The following is a 14028-nucleotide window of genomic DNA, read 5'->3' on the forward strand; positions in this document are numbered from 1 at the left end:
TAGTTAACAGGACTGGACTGTGTATTTGAAAGTTGCTAAGAGAGTAGATTTTAAAAGTTCTCACCAAACATACACAAAATTTATAACTGTGGGAGGTGATGGATGTGCTAACTAACCCTATTGTAGCCATCATTTTTCAATATATACATATAGTAAATCACTACATGGTACACCTTAAATGTACACAATGTTATAAGTCAATTATATCTCAAAGCTGGAAAATAAAAAAGAATTATGACAAGATCTGTCCTTGCAGAGACACAGCCTTGAGCAAACACCCTCAGCCGCCTATTGGCCTCCATCCCAGTGGCTGGTGACCCAAGCGGTGAAGCCAAAGCCACAACGGAAATCAAAGCAACCTCACCCCAGCTCACCCCTGTCTCCCAAGCCCTGGGAAGCCCAGCCTCAGCATTCAGCCACAGGTTCTTTCCTCTTTCCTTGGACACCCTATAGTGTGTGGCACGAGCGCGGGTGTTAGGGCACAGGCAACCAGGGTCTATGTCCCCCCCTCTTTCCAGCAGTGTCCCTGCAGGCAAATTCCATATCTTCCCTGATCCTTGGATTCTTCATCCATAACATGGGAATGTCGCTGTCTCTCAGGGATGCTGTGAGGCTTAGATTACACACATACCAAACAGTCACAACACAGTTGGCACTTACTAAAAAATTGTTGATTCTCTTGTGATCGTGACTATTGTCATTATTTTTGGAACAGGCCCTGATGGGTGGATCAGGATGTATAACTTGCCTTACGATCAAGGCAACATCACGGTTTTTCCAGCTTGTAAATGACCTCTCAGAATAACCTGGATTTCCGTCGGTGCTGGTGGGGATGTCAACTGGTACAAACTCAGGGGGAGCCATGAGGTGGGGTATGGGAACTGACTTAGGAATGGGCCTACAGCCTGCAATGGCACAGAAGGAGCGAGGCGGGAAAGCCTCTGCCATGAGGGGAATCAGATCGGTGAATATTTTTTAAAGAGGAAGTGAATTGACTCCAGTGCATTTTAAAGTTTGATGGTAGGTCCTGGTGAGCAAAAACTGGACAGTTATTAAACAGGGGACGACAACAGAGGACCTACCCAAATGTGGGGGGCTGGTGCTGCGGGAAAGGGGCCACTGCTGAGCCGAGTGGAACCTGCAGTGTGGAACTGGTGGCGTTTGTCATACACATGCTCCATCCTCCCTTTCAGTTTCACTCCCTCCCCTTCTCTCCCTGTTTCAATCCACCTGGAGTCCCATCCTTAGTGGGGAAGAGGTGGTGAGAAGGAAATTGTGTCCCCTCCCACGGTTGCTATTGGCAGCTGAGGCGGGGCTTAGCCCGGTGAAAGGAAACCCCGTTGGTGGTTTTTCAGGTATGGGCACCAGGGAAGGACTGTTGCACCCAGCCCCTTTCAAGCTCTCCTAGGAGGTGAGGGAAGTGCCCTCCGCAGAGAGAGCTGAGCTTTCTCACCCTCACCGTGGGGTTTGGGTCCCGCTCACTCCCGCCCACAGCTCCATGGTGGGTCTGGTGGGAGAATTAGCAGAAGAGTGAGGATGCCTTTGGTTCTCTGGCCCCTCACCCTCCAGTGTTCACTCCCTCCTGCCCCAGCCTCTCCTGCTTGACTTGCATTCCCATAATCCTTCTCCTGGTGAATGCCGATAAGAAGGAGAGGCCCTTTCCTTGGAGATTCATGGAACCAGAAAGGTCCTTCAAGTGCATCTCATCCATGGCCAAAGTTTCAAAAGGAGAAAAGGGAGGTTATTTTATGGGGCCTTCTAACTGTCCCCAAAGCTCTTAAATCACAGAGGACCAAAGTTGTAACAAATGCTGGCACTGGTCTTTGAGACTCAGGTCCTTCCCAGCTACCCCCAAACATCCAACCCCACCCCAGTGCCCACGGGCGGGTGGAGGGGGTGACTATGCAGGGCCCCGTAGTTCCTGGTGCCTCTAACCTTTCCCCACGTGTCCTAGCTCCTTCCCTCACCTTCCACCCTCACCCCACTCTTCGTGACTGATACAAATTGCATTTATTTGCTCATTTCTAATCACATCTTAGGATCTTATGCCCTCTTGATGGTAAATAAAGGGGAACAGAAGATGCCTCCTAATGACCCGGAAAATCAAGTTTCTACCTTTCTTAGATCAGAACCAATGTGCTCTAAAGCTAACCATATAAGAACCCAGCACTTGGCCATTTCCCCCAGTCTCTTCAGGCATAGTGAGTCACTCTCGAGGGCTGGATTAGCTCATGGTGAGTCAGTATTCTCCTGTTTGCATGCATAGTCCTTACATTATTTTTTCCGGGGGAGGGGGGGATGAGTTGGGGGGGAACCCTTATCTATAGATGGGCCAGACATTGCAATTTGAGAAGCACTGACAAAAATTCTCCTTCTCCAAAACACATCAGAGCCTCACATAGTGTCTGAAAGCACACCATTTTCGATATTTCTCAGAGCCATGGCCCTTCATGGAGCACGTGATGAGGGCAGACAGCATTTTACTAAGCGACAGTGCACTCAGTGGTTAAGCATCCAGCTTCCGGTTGAGTTCTACTTCAGGTCGGATGAGTAAACTCTTACGGTACCGACCTTCCTAAAGATAACAACTATAAGCTCTGGATCAAAGAAACCTACGTGAAGGCCCTGGAGTGTGCATCCAAAGCAGGCAGCTTCTAGAGGAAAGGTGATACTTGGAAAAGGAGAAGAGTGTAAGCTGCGTCTTCTGTTTTCCTTGACTTTTTTTAGCCTGAGGACGAGCTGCAGTCAGTGTACTGAGGGGTAGCTAAAACTGATAGAAAACCCACTATCTTAATTTTTTTAATTTACATTCAATAATACCCTGTATTAGTTTCAGGTATGCAGCAAAGCAGTTAGACAATCATATACTTTATAAAGTGTCCCCCCCTCCCCAATATTTTCAGTACCCACCTGGCACCACACATAGTTATGACAATATTATTGACTATATTCCCTGTGCTGTACTTCACACCCCATAACTATTTTGCAACTATCAATTTGTACTTCTTAATCCCTTCACCTTTTTCATCCAGTCCCCCCAGCTCCACTCCCCTCTGGCAACCTCAGTCTGTTCTCCGTATCTATGAGTCTGTTTCGACTTTGTTTGTTCGTTTATTTTGTTCTTTTGATTCCACATATAAGTGAAATTACATGGTACTTATAGTTCTATGACTGTCTTATTTCACTGAGCATAGTATATAGTACCCTCTGGTTCCATGCATGTTGTCACAAATGGTAAGATTTCATTCTTTTTATGGCCAAGGAATATTCCATTGTATATATAGGGTGTCCCCCAAAAATGTGTACACACACTTGGGATAATTATAAAAGCAGTGTTTGTTAAAATACATTTCATTTTCAAAATTGAGCTATCGGCTGTTAAAGTGTGCATACATTTGGGGGGCTGCCCTATGTGTACCACCACTTTCCTTTTTGTTTTAGTTTAAATTCTTTATTGTTGAAAGTATAACATATGTCACCATCACTCGTCTCCTGATGGGCACTTGCACAGGTCCTCAGAGGACCTGCTTGAATGAACAGAAGATGGGTTTGTTCATTAGCTGGCCCAATGCTTCTGAAGTACTTGAAATCATTTCCCTCTCCAAAGTATCTCTTACCCACTATGATCTTTCATCTAACTCTTGAACTCATACTGGCTTTTTATTAGAATCAGAATCTGAATCTTTCCGCACAACTGAGACCCAAAACGAAAAAGATGATATCGCAGCTTTCGGAAGATCAGTTGAATTCTTATTAAAAGCTGGGCACTGGCCATGCCCCGCTGTACACCTCGCCCTGTGGTCCCTGCAGCGGCAGCATGAGGAGGCCTTTATTTATTGTCCACATTTTATGTAGAAAGTAAGTAATTGCCCGAAGTCACGCTATGGTCGGCGATGAAGCTGGGCCTGCAGGAGCTGTGCCCTGCCAGGATATCACGCCACCTTTCCCGTGTGGGCGCTAGGGTAGAGGGGGAAATGACACAGGAAGCTGAAAATAACTGGGCTTTCCGGAGAAGAGGAAATGGAAAGAAGACGTGGAAGGAACGACCAGTCCTCACCTTCATTCAAACCCGCAAGAGGACATGACCTCACTGACCCCGACAGAAGGACTTAGGAAACCCATGCTTTCTGTCCCTCTCCCCAGCCTGTGTGGTGTGAGCGGGTCCCCACTGGCCCACCCAGGCTCTAGCTCCTCATGTCCTCGAATCAGGGAACACCTCCTCTCCGGAATTCTCTAGGCAGGGACATGAGTTGACCTTCCTGACTCCCTGGTCACACAAGCCTTGCAGTTGGCCATGGCCCTGGGCCCCCTGAATTGGGACATCACCCTGCTGGGGCGAGGCAGGGAATCAGCAGGTGCTAGGGAGTGAGAAAATCATATCAGCCTATAATCCTGTTACTGGGAATTCCCCCAGGTTCCTTCTGCCATTTTTCCTTGCTGCTACATCTCCACCCACTGCTGCTCCTAAAGTTTACACCCTGGTTCCACCAAACTAGGCCAGCTGGGGGGGGGTTCACTTTCACCGGATTAAACCAGACTATGAGTGTCAGGTGGCAGAGAGGGACCCTAATGCTCCCCAGAAACAATCCTGGTTTCGTGTTCCAACCTTTCTTTACCTTCCCCCAGGCATTCACACAGGGTGACGGCATACAGCTGTACTGGTGTATAGAGCATAAACTTACAGAGGATAAAAAGCACAATGGCCCCTTATTCACATACTCTCACTTGTCCTCAACTATGAGGATGCCAGCATCAACTTACACTTGCCCTCGAGGACCTCTGCATTTATATCCTAATTCCCTTAGCAACTCCCAAGAAACCCGAGGTAAAGCAACTCAGATGGAAAGGGCAAAATTCTGCCTTCAATAACTGACTACCCGCACCTTCCTCCACCCTCCACAGCCCCCAGTAGTCATATGGGGATCCATAAAGCCTTTGAGACATTCTGCCAAGAAATTGGTAGGATGTTTCTAGAAGAGTGACCACATGTCCGGTTGGCCCAGGACAGCCCCAGTTTATGACGATTGTACTGGTAGTCCCAACAGTTTAGCATTGATTTGTCCCAGACAAAAGTGTCCCAGTTTGGAGAATAAATTATACAATCTTTTTTTTTAAAATCCTCACCCAAGGATATGTTTTTTGTTGTTGTTGTTGTTGTTTGTTTGTTTGTTTTTAGTGAAAATATTGATGTTGGAGAGAAACATCAATCCCCGGCTGGGGATTGAACCAGCAGACTAGATATGTGCCCTGACCAGAAATCAAATCCGCAGCCTTTTGGTATACAGGACAACGCTCCAACCAACTGAGCCTTCCAGCCAGGGGGAATGGAATCACCCTTCTGATAAGCCACCAATGGGTCAGCCCAGAGAGACTGGGAGAAGGTAGCATCAGCTTGTTATCCAATAACACAAAGACATTAAGAATCATTTAATTGGGCAGCTACCGTGTAAAATACATGTATGTTATGTTATATTTTTATAATGCATATATATAACATATGTGTGTATACATATTATAGATATATATATATAGCTACCATTGAAGATTAGACACTCCTCAACCTGTCAACCTCTGGACTAAGAGTTCTATGGGCCTCACCTCTTTTACTCATTAAACCACTGGTCCTCACACACAATCTTACATCAGAATCACCCCAATTTCTGGTTAAAACATGGATTTCTAGATGGAACTGACTCCCAAACCTGGTTCCTTTTGTGAGCATGGTGGTTCCCAGATTCCAGGCTTAAAAAGAAGACCACAGTCATGATAACCAACTTCTGCCACGAAGGCATTAACAGTGCCCTGGGAGGTGGGGGTGGCAGAATAACAACCTGAAGGACTCTGGATCCGGAATGACCAGGAGATGCCACGCCACCTGCCAACTTAAACAGCTCACCTTGAGACTGTTATACAGCAGGAATCACGCTGGTGTGTTTTTTTAATCCTTTGTATTTGGGAGTCTCTCCTTCTATTTTTTCAACAGATTAGCCTTTATCCTAACTAAAATACCATAGCTCCGTTCACCCAAGGCTTGGCTCATCCTTGCCAGCCCCTTACCTGACTGCTTTTCTGTCCAGCTTTCTGACAATCTCCTTGCAACAGATACCAAGATAGCAGGATATTTTAATTAGGCATTTTAATGTTCTGAGCATTTTGCTTGTCTAGATTGATTTGCTTTATAATTTTACCATTTCTCCTTTATGCTGCTTGGAAATATAACCAATGTCAATGATGACTACATTTGGGAGACAACTGTTCTTTAATCAGTAGTCACCACTTCAAAATCAGTATGGCTACATTAAAATAGCTTCATCAAAATGACCCACTTAAATAGCTTGCTCCCACTGATTATCGGAGAAACTGTAAACCACTGTGGATGAAACAGGGGCCACATACTAAACCTGGCAAGCTCAGGAGGGCCTTACAAACTCAGAGGTCAAAGTAACTACATAGGATGGTCTGAAATTAAAACTTTCTAACTAAAAGCAAGTCATGGCCCGACCGGTGTGGCTCAGGGGTTGAGCATCGACCCAGGAACCAAGAGGTCACTGTTGATTCCCAGTCAGGGCACATGCCCCGACTGTAGCTCGATTCCCAGTCGGGGATGTGCAGGAGCAGCCGATCAATGATGTTTCTCTCTTCTCAGTGTTTCTATCTCTCTATTTCTCTCCTTTCCTCTCTCTCTAAAAATCAATGAAAATTTTAAAAATATAAAATAAAAGCAGGTCATGAAGGGTAGTCATGTCGTAGGCCAGTATCTCCCTTGACAAAGGTCAAATCTTTACCTTGACTGACCCTGTCTATTGTCTTTTTGCTTCTGGGATAACATACCTTTGGAATGTCAGGGTAATTTCCTTTTTTCGAAACCTCTCAGGGCAATCGGCCACGTGAGCAGGGGACCACAGAACCATTCACTGCTATTGTTATTCAATTCGTTGTTAATTGTTAACTATCCTGCACCTGCCTATATAGAAGAAATATGTGTCTACTATATTTGTTTTACTTGTTATCCAACCCCAGAGATTTCCCCTGCTTTGCTTTCTCCCACCTTCCTAATCTGTCATCAGTGGCTTTCATGCCGCCCCCTAAGCCTCCTCCTTTGACTGTAGTGTATAAAATAAGGTGCAAAACTGCCATTCTCTGGAGCATTTTCTCAACCACTGAGATTTTGCTTCTCAGCAATTGTTGTCAGTTTGGCTCAAATAAACACATACAAATTCTCTAAAGGTTTGGACATTTCTTACTTCGACATTCACTTGGCGTAATGCAGCAAGAAGCCCACCCAGGACCACCTCACAGACCCGAACCCATACTAAGTACCAGCAGGGGCCCGTTGTGCCCACCGGCTCCTCGCTTTGATTCAGGTAAACTTGGGTGAGTTTTGTTTGGAATACCTGACCTCCGTGTGTGTGTGTGTGTGTGTGTGTGTGTGTGTGTGTGTGTGTATGTGATTGATTTGAGAGAGAGAGAAAGGGAGAGGGATAGAAAGAAGGAAACATCAATGTGAGAAACATTGGTCAGTTGCCTCCTGTTTGCATTACCTTTCAGTGCATGGATCAATGTTCAATCACTGAGCCACACCCTGGAACCTTCCTGTTTTAAGGTAAGAGGCCCTGACTTTATTTGAGCTGTGAAAAAAAAATAAAAAATCATTGAGGTGGAACTACAGGTTAAGAGTTGAGATAACCCAGGCTAAGGATAAATGTTAACTGAGGACAGGAGACAAAAAAAATGGGTGACTGGTTTTTAATTTGGCTTTTCAATTGGAACTGCTTACTGAGAGTCTGAACAAAACCTTTTGTTGGATAAATGAGAGTCTGAATTTACTCCTTCCTGCTTGAATTTCCGGTATTCTTAGGTGACTAAGAATCTGTGTGGACAAGTCAGAGGGTATCCTTCATGCAGGATCCCCATAACGAATTCCAACTCAACTGTAATTAAATAGTTGGCTTATCCGAGGACTCGCACATAAAAGTTGGTTGCCTAGCAATCCAGCTGTATTAGGCAGGCAGGGAGAAAAACCAAGACACCTAAGAGGGTTGAGATGACTCGGGAGGTGACAGCCCCTTAGACCTCAAACCATAACCAGCACACTTCAACCTACTGCACAATATCCCTAAAAATTTTGTTCAGATTGCAGGTCTCAAAATAAAACCAAAATTAACATGGGAGATTGTGTCTCCGAGGCTGAGAACTCCCACTATCTATTCCTCTCTCCTCTTCTCTGTAAAAAAAAAATCAATAAAATATATTTTCTTTAAAAAAGAAAAGAAAAGGTGTTTCCTCTGCAGCTCATGCACAGAGGACCCCCTGTGTTGTGTCCACTGGGCTAGGGGCATGTCCCCACAGCCAGGGGGACACTACCACCAGGGGCACACCCCCAAGGCTAGCAGCTCTGTATTGTGGGCGCCGGGCTAGGGGCATGGACCCGGGCCACCACTTGGCGCCGGCACACACGCAAGCAGCCACGGGGCAGGTACATCTGCCCCCAGCCACTTGGCGCCTGCTCCCGTAAGCCCAGAGTGGCCGGGGACATTCTGGGACCCCAGCTGCTCAGGGCCTATGTGTGGGCCTACAGGCTAGGAGCAGCCTGGGTCCCCAGGATGTTCCCAGGACCCAGGCCACTTGGCACCTGCGTATGCAAATTAATCCACCATCTTTGTCGGGTTAATTTGAATACTCACTCCTGATTGGCTGGTGGGAGTCACAGAGGTATTTGCATCTTTCTCTTTTATTAGTGTAGATATATCCTCCACTACCACTGCCTACTGACCTAGGGGAAAATGAGAATAGAAATTCAGACAAGGTTAATCCAGGAATTCTAGCAGCTCCCTTAAGGGAAAAGCCATTCCCAGGCAGAGGAGAACACTTTTGTCAGTCAACTGGCTGTTGCTTTCTGTGCCTGGCATTACTTGAACTCATTAGAATAGTCTTAACCCAGCAACTTTGCTACCTTCTTTGCAGGATGAAGACATTCATGATTGTGTTTTGCTTACTGACCATCTTCTTATTCCTAGGAATGGTTTACAGGAAACTCCTATTGATAATGCTGACTTAATTTGGTTGATAGATGGATCTCTGATAGATGAAAGGGGATGTTACCAAGCTGGATATGCGATAAATTCCATGGTAGACAGTTGAAAGCTCTTATTCACCTGAATAAGATCTGCCCAACAAGCTGAATTCATTGTTGTAACTTGGGCTTGTCAATTGGCCAAATATCAAATAACTACTATTTACATTAATAGTAGCTATGCTATTGGTGTAGCTCACAACTTTAGAATGTTGTAGAAGCTGCAAGGCTTCTTAACTTTCTCAGGGCAGCCCATAAAGAATGGAAAATATGTTGTAGAATTATTAGATGTCATACAAAATTGACACAATTGGCAGTTATCAAACTTCCAGAGCATCCTAAAGCTGCCACCATGAAAGCAAAAGGAAATACCATACTTTCCGGCGTATAAGATGACTGGGCGTATAAGATTTTCCTGGGTTAAAAAGTGGTTTTATACGCCGGAAAATACAGTATATTGGACTATATTGATGGGATTAGATATAATGGATTAGATATATTGGACTACCGTATTTTCCGGCGTATAAGATGACTTTTTAACCCAGGAAAATCTTATACGCCCAGTCGTTTTATACGCTGGAAAATACGGTAATTTAGCTGATGCTGCAGCTAGACAGGCAGCATTAAACAGCCATATTATCCAGACCCAATAATCCTCCTTGTTTCCTATTAAATCAATAAAAGACTCTCTTTTGCAGTTCCAATAGACAGCTGAGACAAGAGGATATGGCAACAAAAAGGGGGAATCTTTGACTCAGACAGAGATGTGGTTTGGACCCAATCAGAAACCAATCTTAACTTTAGTGACACAAATACCTATACTTTAACATGTACAATAGCTAATACATTGGGGTCCTGAAAAGATGATTTCATGAAGTAAACAATATTACTGGAAACCTTCTCCAACTGTAGCTCATAAAATGTATAGCAGATGTTCTATCTGTCCAAATATAATGCTAGAAAATAATCCCAAGGACATTCCCACTTCCTTTAGATCCACTTGAGGTATGGAACTTTGGGTTTTATCCAAATTCCACCATCTCAAGAACATAATGTGTGTTAGTTATGATTTGTATGGTGTGTTTTTTTTTTTTACTTGGTTAAGGCATTCTGTTATAGGAGAGCAACTGCCCTCACAATAGGTAAATTATTATTGGGGAAAATTAATTCCCAATTGGGGAATTCCCTCTGAGTTACAGTGATTGAGTGACTCATTTCACTGGGGAAATAATACAATTTATTTGTAATATTTGGCCTATTCTGCAGAATTTTCATTGTGCCTATCATCCCACTTCTCTGGATTGGTAAAACATACAAATGATACAATTAAAACTCAACTGGGAAAATTTTCAAAAGCTTTTCATCTCCCTTGGCCTAAAGCTCTCCTTATAGTTCTCCTCAACCTAAAATCTACTTCTGTTAGTAAACACATAGCTTTTCTCCTCATTAAATAGTCACTGGTCACCCTACACTTCCAGATGAAGGGATATATGAATAAACCTTACTAAAAGGAGACATTCTGCATTATTATCAAGCACTTATTAACCAGTTTATAGGGACTGATAAATTAGTAACCAATTTATTTCACAGTGAGCTCCCAAAAGACAAAAACCTCAAGGACCATGAATTACAACTGTTGTAAAAGACATCAATTAAAGACTCTCTCCAACGTCATTGGAAGGGACCTTATCAGGTACTTAACTGTGAATGACAGTTGGCTCCACCTACAGCGGAGATCAAAGACTTCCAGGGGACGGGAAGCCACTGACACCAGAGATAGACACCTTTCCCACGAAATTGACAAGGCCTATACTCCTACAAACTGATGTTGAACTTTATTTGTTTGATTGTCTTTACCTGTCTGCTAATATTAGTCATAATAATAATTATACTTGTTCTTTGGGCTTTTCTCAAACCTTGTGTATATAGCCCAGCTGTTAATACTTGCTGAAGGTATATAAAATAACTTTTGTATTATCCATAATACTATTTATGGTTTCTCTTGAAATTTAGAAGGAATGTTAGTGCAGAGGGAATGAAAGGAATGTGTGCATTTTTAACAGAAGTTAAAAATAAGTAGTTTGTCCTAATATGTTGGTTATTTCTGAATGAAGAACAGGGGAAGCTGAAGGTGAGTGGAAAAGAAATATTCAGAAAGGAATTTTATATCCCTCTGTAACTGCTGCTGAGGCACAGGAATTTTACTTTTGAAACTCTTACTGTCCCCCTGGCCTCTGTTATTTTTAGATGGCAATTGTAATTTACATCATTGTGTTCTTACAGCCTTGGCCCCGAATAAACCTTAAAGTTACAGCTTCCATTTGTACAACTAGCGGGAATCAGATGAATAATAAACAGCACTTGAGTGCTTCCAATGGGAAGTGAATGGGCCATTGTAAATGGGGACCCATCTCATAGTCAGATTGTGAAAACTGGAGAGTTGGTATGGTGTGCCCTGAAACTATCTATACTAGTATATATAAAAGGCTAAAAGTCCAACCATCCAACCTGTCGCTATGATGCGCACTGACCACCAGGGAGCAGATGCTCAACGCAGGAGCTGCCATGACGTGCACTGGCCATTTATAGAGAAATGGCACTGTGGACCTGGCATTCACAAAGCAATACTCGGCTCCCTCCAAGTAGGACACAGGCCCCACCACCACCCCAGAGTGACCCGATGCTGCTGAGACCCCATGGCACAAAATGCAGCCCACAGCCCAGCCCAGCCCTGAATGGTGGCTGTGGGAGCCAGGTAATGATGTCATGTAGCAACGCCCGGCTACTTCTCCCTAGCGACTAGTCTCCTTGGGATTCTTCAGCCCAGGCCCCTGACTTGCTTTATAGCCAATGCAAACATTTTACAGTTTAACCAAATGTTTGTGATGTGTTTTCCTGTGCCTCATCTCATTTGATCCTCACAGAAGTCCTGGAGTAGGTAGATAAGAGACTCGGTGGAATCCTATTTTCTTTTCATTAGCCGGAAAACGGAGATTTAGAAAGCTTAGAAACTTGACCCGACTGAAAAGAAGAAATGGTGGACCTTGAAAATGACTTCAGGTTTTCTCACTGAGTAGAATATAGTCAAATACTGCTGCAGTTAAATATTTTACCTTTTGTTCTCCACGCATGATCTATAATAATAATCTGCTTCGTGTTCATATTTACTTCTGTGTTGCTAACAATTACCTGAAAGAGAAGTTGGGTTGCTTCACTGGGCTGGAAAAAGTTTAGCTATATCAGAAGGCTGGTCTAATTAAGCAAGTTTATTTTATATATATAAAAGGCTAAGTTGACTCGCACATGCACAATACATATAAAGCTCTCACTGGCGCCAATCGCATGTATGTGTTTCAATCTGTCATTGTCGATCATGAATTTGGTTGACACTTCTATTATAGAGAAAGGGCGAATAGCAATATTAAAATATTTCTTCTCATTAATTTCCTTTCAATGTGCACGAATTCGTGCACCAGGCCACTAGTAAGTAAATGTTACACTAGGTGCAAAATACAGAGAAGTGAAACAGACAGAAAAACCTAGATCATGATAGCTTATAGGTTAGAAATAATCCAGAGTGTTTTCCTTAATGAAGAACCTAAGATCTGACTGCCTCCCATTTACCTGCTTTTCACTTTTGAGAAAAATTTGGTCTTGACTTCCATCCAAGGTTATGGTCTTGCCCTATTGCCCGCAGTCCATTACTCAGCAAGACAAATGCTGACACTAAGTCTTCCTAGGAATGAGTCTTCCTAGCACAGGGGGACCACATTATCCAGCCAAAAGGTTGGTCATCAATGCATCCTTTGGATTGATTTATGACCAAAAGGGATAAGTGTAGATGAAAAAGTGGCTCAGAAGAGGCCTGCATGGTGGGCCTTACAAACTCAGAGGCCAAAAGTAACCACATTGGATGGTCTGAAATTAAACATTTCTAACTAAATGGTAGGTAGCCATGTCTTAGGTTGTATCTTCCTTGGCAAAGGTCAATCTTTACCTTAACTGAGCCTGTCTATTGTCTTTTGGCATCTACAATAACATACCTTTGGAATGTCAGGGTAATTTCCTTTTTCTAGACCAGCAGAGCAGGAGACCACAGAACCCCTCACTGTTATTGTTACCCTGTTAATTGTTAACTGTTAACTATCCTGCACCCACCTATGTAAAAGAAGTATGTGTCTATCCATTTTATTTTTTATCTAATCCCAGAGATGCCTCCCCTCCCTTCCCTCCTTCCCCCACCTTTTTCCACCCCATACCCATTTGCTTTCTTCCACCTCCCTAATGTATCACTGTGGGTTTCATGTAACCCCCTTAAGCCTCCTCTTTTGATTGTAATGTATACAATAAGATGTAAAACACCACAACAACTGAAAACTCTTAGGAGCATAATCTAGGCATAATAATTAAAATGCAAACTGTTCACCCTAGCAGGTTTGGCTCAGTGGATAGAGCATTGGTACGAGGACCAAAGGGTCCCAGGTTCGATTCCAGTCAAGGGCCCAATACCTTGATTGCAAGCCCCTCCCTGGCCCGGGCCCTGATCAGGAGGCTTGTGCAGGAGACAACCAATCAATGTGTTTCTCTCACATCAAGGTTTCTCTCTGTCTTTCCCTCTCTCTTCCACTCTCCCTAAAAATCAATGGAAAAAATATCCTCAGGTGAGGATTAACAACAACAACAACAAAAATGCAAAATGTTCATACCCTATGACCCACAGATCCCACTTCTGGGATTATTAATGAAATATAAGTACTAGTATGTAAAGACATGTGCACGAATTCCTCCTGCAGCTTTGCTTGTAATTTTGACATCCATTAACAGGGAGTGGTTAAACAAATTATTCAACATAAAATCTATTCTGTGGGATTCTATGGAGCTATTTGAAAGAATGGGGTAGGTCCGCATCTCCTGAAAGGATGCCCCTGGTTCACTGCTTAGAAGAAAGAAGCAAG

At 43.7% G+C, this 14028-nt stretch overlaps 1 long non-coding RNA gene across 1 annotated transcript in view; it reads left to right on the top strand.

The window, feature by feature from the left end:
* Positions 1-12221, top strand: part of LOC307107182 — a 29354-nt gene extending 17133 nt beyond the window's left edge. Inside the window, exons 2-4 of the long non-coding RNA XR_013814196.1 lie at positions 7228-7364; positions 7549-7603; positions 10664-12221. This is a non-coding gene — a long non-coding RNA (uncharacterized lncRNA). The remainder of the gene's footprint in view (positions 1-7227; positions 7365-7548; positions 7604-10663) is intronic.
* The last annotated feature ends 1807 nt before the right edge of the window (positions 12222-14028 follow it).

The sequence above is a fragment of the Cnephaeus nilssonii genome (assembly GCF_951640355.1).
Source record: "Cnephaeus nilssonii genome assembly, chromosome: 11".
NCBI classification, from domain to species: Eukaryota; Metazoa; Chordata; class Mammalia; order Chiroptera; family Vespertilionidae; genus Cnephaeus; species Cnephaeus nilssonii.